This window comes from Crotalus tigris, unplaced genomic scaffold (assembly GCF_016545835.1).
Source record: "Crotalus tigris isolate CLP2741 ecotype Arizona unplaced genomic scaffold, ASM1654583v1 scf7180000024383.4638030, whole genome shotgun sequence".
In the NCBI taxonomy this organism is placed as follows: domain Eukaryota; kingdom Metazoa; phylum Chordata; class Lepidosauria; order Squamata; family Viperidae; genus Crotalus; species Crotalus tigris.
Window position 1 is genome coordinate 1,364,578 of NW_024100553.1, and position 7,196 is coordinate 1,371,773.

Below are 7,196 nucleotides of genomic sequence, written 5' to 3' on the forward strand. Positions count from 1 at the left end.
TAGCCCTATTGGTGAAGTAAACCTGGCTTGTTATCTTGGCTTTGATTAAATTGCGGGGTTGCATTGTTTTGAGAAAATTCTCTGCATTGGCAGACTTTTAGCTATCAAGAAGTCAACTGAGTCCTAGCAATTTCTCCATTTCGCAATAAAACCATTACTGCAGCATTGATTTGCAAGGCAGAGTTTTGTTCCTATCAGTTTCAAATTATCACTTAATGGGACTGGCTTAAAGATAGCAGTGAATGTTTTCCGAATTGGATGCAACTTTTGAAAAATAAAGTGTACCGTTTTTTCAGGCTCCATATCAGGTCTATTTAATCCTGGGAAAAACTAGCTGTTATCATTCATCCATTTGTTGCCCCTTTCTGTAGACTCATTGCTGCTTATTATAGAGTTAGCACACTTATTATTTTAACTGCTGTAAAATACCGGAGGAATTAGTCTCCCTGAATGAAGAGGGGAAAATACAAATAATCAGGACACAAAGAAAAGCAATAAAGTTAAGAACAAGCCAAAGAAACATTTCAGGAAGAGACTGGAACAGGAGACAACTTTCAGATGCTCTTAACACCATCCAAAAGAGGAACTATCTCACCAAAAGCCAACAAGTAAGTGTTCTGACTTTTCCGTCAACTGATATATGCTGAGATAGATGGGGATAATGAAAAGCTATCACGCTTAGAGGGGGTTTGTAACTAGAGCAGTGGTTCTCAACCTTTTTAATGCCGTGACCCCCAACCGGTCGTAAGTCGAGGACTACTCAACCGGTCATAAGTCGAGGACTACTCAACTGGTGCAGCACCGTTTGCAGAATGGGACTTTTGGCGGGCTCAGCAGGGCAGAGACAGCCTGGACAATTCCTATTGGCTTTTGAAAGCCCATAGAATTAGACTCTATTCCAGAGAGTCTATTCTATTGGCTTTCAAAAGCCAATAGAATAAAAGGGAGTAGCACAGCTAAGGAAAAGGGGGGGGGGAATGGCGGACTGCGTTGTTTGGCGACCCCCGTGAAATGGTCGTTCGACCTCAAATGGGGTCCCGACCCACAGGTTGAGAACCGCTGAACTAGAGAGTAGACAATATTTGCACAGAAACATTTATGATGAGCCCTGTCAGTTAAGACTTCTGAGGAAGGCAATATCACTCCGTTTGGATTCTGATTTGGATTTAATGGGTAAAAACTGTTTACTAACAGCCTAAACACCAATCTCACTTTATGCTCAGTTAGTAACTGCTAATAATGAAATGGGTCAAATTAATATTCTTTTTGAGAAAGATCCAATTAAAGTTACAAGAAAGATAAATGAATAATGGAGAAAAATAGAACAATGGTCCAAACTGGGAGATGGGGATGCATTAAAACAGATTTGGAAGAAAGAAGAAACAGAAGTTAAGAGAATTCTTTCTCTTCAATCCACTCCTTCTTTGGAGCCAGTACTCCAAACTTGTGTATTAACAATGTATAACTATTATTGGAAATGAAATTAATAAGGACAGAAATTAATAAGGACAGAGGCCCAAAGAGCAAGCAGTAATTAACTTTTCTGCTGCCCATCATAATAAAGGCAAGAAATTGTGGTAAGTTTTAAATAAGCTGCTTTGAAAATGATAATGATTAGGATGAAAAAGTTCTTAGTGACATTTTGAATCACACTTTTTGAGTTTTTAAACATGGTTATATTTACCTATTCCTCAATCTTGAAAAACTTTGACCTTGGGAGAGAATTGTAGAAGAGGTATTTATAACTTGATTAATCCATCAGAGATAATATGTCAGCAGACATTTTCAAGGCTAAAAGATACCAAAACCAATTTGTTTGTGCAGAGAAGGGAGAGGAATGGGCTGGGGAAGGGGAGGGGGAGGCAGAAGATACAGCAAAAAAAAAAAAGCTTTTGTTTTTGTAAACTGTTCCACCAACAGAGCAAAAACAAACCTACACAGGTGAAATAAAAAACAACTGCAACTCAACCATTTCAGATGATTGTTCCAAAGAAAAGATAAGCAAGTGAAGTCAGATCTTGTAATTAATAAATACTAAACCGCTCAGTGCATCAGCAAATTAAAAAAAAAAAAAGGCAAGGCGAGAAGGAAAGGAAAGGATATGGAATAGCTTGATATGGATCAGGAAGCAGAGCAGAATTTATGGACAACCTACAAGTATCTAGACGAGGACCAGTGTTTAGGGTTTATTTATTTATCACTACAATTAAGTGAAGGTTACTGGCAATCAGCTATCTCAGGTTATAATGAACATTTGGTGGAGCAGGCATAAGATGATAGAACAGTGGAGAAGACAGAAATATGGTGTGAACTTGCATAGGATTCGAAGGCAGAAGATCATAAGCAAGAAGCTGCTGAAGTTGCCAACATTTTAGACCAGTGTTTTTCAAACCTGGAAGCTTTACAATGTGTGGATTTCAACTCCCAGAAATCCCCATCCAGCATGCTATACCCTGATTCACAGGGAGCCTTCCTAGCTGCCCATCATAAATATAATAAATCATCTCTGATGAAGCAAGTCCCTGTAATTCCACTGATTCCACAGACATAGCAAACATAACATTATAAAATGAAAGCTCTCCCAACTTCACTCTGCCCATTTATAATCATCTCTTGAGAATGCCAAACATCGTACAGGGATGCTAATTTTATCAGTTATCCAAGTGTGATATGGTTTTTGGGCAGCAGACCAGAATATGGGAGAATATTAAGTTAGATGAGATCATTCAGTTTCCTTATCGGCATCTGTGAATCTGTGGGTAATGTAATGAAGGGCTACAAATATATTCCATAAAGCTTTAAACCTGATGTGTTAAATTGTGCATATGGAAGAGTATATCTTATCAGCATTAGTTAAATTTAACTATTGCAGCTTCCTACTAGTTAATGTATATTATCTCTCCACTAATAGCCTAACTGAGGAACTGATAATAACTATATGATAGCAGGTAGTGACATAGATCCAAATGATACATTTCTGTATTCTAGAGTCCCTCAGGATTCTTCTAATTCAGAGGAGGTCCCTCTCGTAATACACCATCTTCCTAAAAAACTGGACATCTTTTTTTGTTGGTTTGAAATGTTTCATTGCTTATTCAAGTAGCTTCTTCAGACTTAATCCACAGCAGTCTTCACTATCAATTCTAAGGCTAGTTGTGTGCCGGTTGTTATTAGTTTAGAACTTCTTTATATTTAATCGTAGTCTTAATTTTTTTCCTCTGTGCTTCTTGACTTTTGTTACTAGAGCTTGCAAATCATATATAGTATATATTTGTGGCTATCTGAGTAGAAATAAAGCTAATAGTAGCAATTACACAAAATCTATAGTTGCAGCTCTAACTATAATTGGAAAGAAACTGTGTTATCTTCAAACATATACAGTAGATGTCACAGTGTGGGAGTGGATGGGGAATTATAGGGAAAGATTTCTGCCACTTTCAAAGTCTCTTGGTTTATATTGTCCATGTGTATTCATATCTGTCCATGTGTCCATGTGTTTGCACCTGCCTATTTTCTTTCCTTGGTTATCTTTTCTCTCCAAACCATCCTGTGCAAACATCCTGATTTTGCAGCCCAATAGATAAAATAACTTAGATCCAGTGCATCCATAAATGCAGGCTGCTGTCAGAATACTCTTCTATATCATGGTTATCAATATTTGATCGTGCACCACCGGAAATCTCTGAAAAACATATCCCTCCCATGCCCAATGGAAGTCCTCCTGACTCGTTATATGTAAAGCTAAACAGTGGGGGCAAGTCTATGATTGCTCTGTTATCTGTTTATTGTGTTTAAATGTACTACAGGTTATTTTTTGTTGTACTTCAGTGGTTCTCAACCTTTTTAATGCCACGACCCCCAACCGGTCGTACGTCGAGGCCTACTCAACTGGTTGTAAGTCGAGGACTAAACTGTGCACCACCGTTTGCAGAATGGGGCTTTTGGCGGGCTCAGCAGGGCAGAGACAGCCTGGACAATTCCTATTGGCTTTTGAAAGCCAATAGAATTAGACTCTATTCAAGAGAGTCTATTCTATTGGCTTTCAAAAGCCAATAGAATAAAAGGGAGTAGCACAGCTAAGGAAAAGGGGAAAAAATGGCGGACTGCGTTGTTTGGCGACTCCCGTGAAATGGTCGTTTGACCCCAAATAGGGTCCCGACTCACAGGTTGAGAACCACTGTTGTACTTAAACCGTGTATGATGAAAATGACAGACAAATGTGTTTTAAGTGTTTGTTTATTATAACCTCCATCCTAATAAACAAGCTCCCTTTTTATGACCCTGTAATTCCTTAATTCAGGGTAGAGTCGGGGCAAGTGAATGGAGCCGAGCATTTACTGGCCATGCAGAGTTTGCAACAGATATTTTTTCTTTGCGTCTTAGGAGAGAAACATCTGCTGCTACCTAAGATAGCACTCTCAACCTTCAGAGAGGGAGGAGAGGATCTTTACCACTAGGCCACCACCCTGCTCAGCCTTGAACTCAATCAAACAAAATTAATCATATACTGAATGGAAAAAAAATGTGTTTAAATAAAATAAATAAAAAATGGAAAGGAATGCTTTAGACATGTCAAGCTTGGGCTTGATGCACTGCATGCTTCTTTGAATGATAGTGGATAATAGTAGATTAATCAAATATAGTCAAAAAGGAAAGAAACAGAATGTTTATAACTGCTTTTTCCCAGAGTAAAAGGGCACAAAGTAACTCCTACTTCTTATGAATGTTTGAAAAAATATAGGAGCAACAGTTTAGACTTTGCCCTTCGGGCTTTTAGTCAAAAATTTCAGAGTGGGCAAAAATTCAAAGTTCTCAGATATTCTTTACAACTTTCTTGCTCATAAATAGCTAGTCAGATAGTTAGATTTGGGGTTTCGGGTATATATTGTGGGGATTTCTGAACTGGGGATATGAAAGAGTTTTCTTCCTAATCTGAAGGAGAAATGAGCCAAAATACAGCAAAAGGAGTTCAGGACTGGATAGATATAAATAAAAAAGAACAAACTCTAAAGGAGGCTATAGTTACTTCAACCTCGCCAAAGGTCTGGGTGATGAGCCAATCAAGTCCTGTACTTTTCAATTTTTCACATAGTTGTTCTATTGTGGATCAAATGATTTGTCACCATTTTATGCTACATTTTACTCCACAAATATTACAGATTCAAATTTTGCAAATGGAAGGTTTCTGTAATGGGCTCTTATTTGCTTTTCTGTTTTCTCTTTCCTGTGGTATTTTTTTTTTATTATATTGATGTTTTTAACTGTGCTAGCCACCCAGATTTGGAGTCTGCAAGATGGGTGGCCAAGTAAATTATTTATTCAGTACAGCTGCCCAATTCCTATAGATTGGAAATCTAATACAAGTAGTCCTTGTTTAATGAAGTTACAACGGACCCCTGGGTTTACAACCCAGTCCTGAAGTTATAGCTATTGCAGTGCTTCAGGGTTGTGTGCCCCTACAACTGGCCACAGGGATGCTATGGTGCCTCCTCTGCCTGTTTTCTGGGTCCACACAGGACATGATCTACTTTCCACCCCACTGGGCCCCATCTCATTTTGGTGCCCTAATGGACAATCCCTTAAATATGAGCTAGTAGTGCGCAGCAGTAGCCAAAAAAAGCCAATACAATCTTAGGCTGCATTATCAGAGAGATAGAATCAAGATCACAAGAAGTATTAGTACCACTTTGTAAAGCTTTAGTAAGACCACACTTAGAATACTGCATCCAATTTTGATCACCATATTATAAAAAAGATGTTGAGACTCTGGAGAGAGTGCAGAGAAGAGCAACAAGGATGATTAGGGGCCTGGGGGCTAAAAAAATATAGAGAATGGTTGCAGAAATTGGATAAGTCTAGTCTAGTGAAAAGAAGGATTAGGGGTGATGTGATAGCAGTGTTCCCATATTTGGGAACACTGCTATTTTGTTCCCTGCCACAAAATAGGGGTCAACCTATTTTCCAAAGCACCAGAAGGCAAGATAAGAAATAATGGATGGAAACTAAGCATAGAACAACCTAGAATTAAGGAGAAATTTCCTAACAGTGAGAACAATTAACCAGTGGAACAGCTTGCCTTCAGAAGTTGTGGATGCTCCATCACTTAAAGCTTTTAAGCCACTTGTCTGAAATGGTATAGGGTCTCCTACTTGAACAGGAGGTTGGACTAGAAGACCTCCAAGGTCCCTTCCAGCTCTGTTATTCTGTTATTTATTTACTTTTCATAGATCTCCAAGGTCAGGAGGCCAAGGTAGGGAAGGAAGGCAGACCGCTGTGTTGCTGGGCCTCCATTTTCTGAGCAGCTGCATTGAATTGATGGATGCTGCAGAGCTTGTGTTAGGGAAGCAAAGCAAGACACTTCATTGCTAGGCTGCACAGTGTGATCCCAGAAGTGTCCGTCTGGCCAGGGTTCAATGCCTGAATTTGTCCCTACCATTTTCTCAGCAAGATTTCAGGAATAGTTTGCCACTGCTTCCTTCTTAGGGCTGAAAGGGAGAAGGACTGGACCAAGATCACCCAGCTGGCTTTGTGCCTAAGGCAGGACTAGAACTTACAGACTCCCAATTTTTATCACGATGTACCACTGCACCAAACTTGTCTGCTTAGTTGTCTACATTTGTTAGCCAAGCATGCATGCTACTTGTAATGTCTTACCTTGTTCTGTCCTCTGGGTTTTTCTCTCTCCCTATATCTTTGTATACATTTTTTTCCCCACCCATCTAGCCTGTAATTTCAATTGCAAAACTGACTGTCCTGTGCCCTTGTTTAGCTCCTTCATGTGGTCTCTGAATCCTAGCTGCTCCTGATCTTTGCTTTCATGTTTTCATGACCCATAATTGTCTTTTAGCTGAATCCAAATATTTTCTTGCTTGGCCTCTGTAGACCCTATGAGGGTCAGATGCTGTTTCTTCTTTATGCCTTTCATGGTCTTCAGTTGCTATTGTTCCTAATCTAATCATCCTTTGTATACCCCCCCCCCCATAAACTGAAGCTCCTTCTTTCTTTTTCTCTGCTAGGATCTTTCAAAAGCATGCTGATTTCTGTGATTCTTTCTAAAGTGTTTTTCTGAATGACCTTTTAAAATCCATGATTTTCAATACCGTTTATAATCCGAAATCCATGCTGGGACATTATCTCTATTAAGCCAATTGTACTTTAAAAGTAGCTATCTTTTGCAGTTCCAAGAACTCCTCATG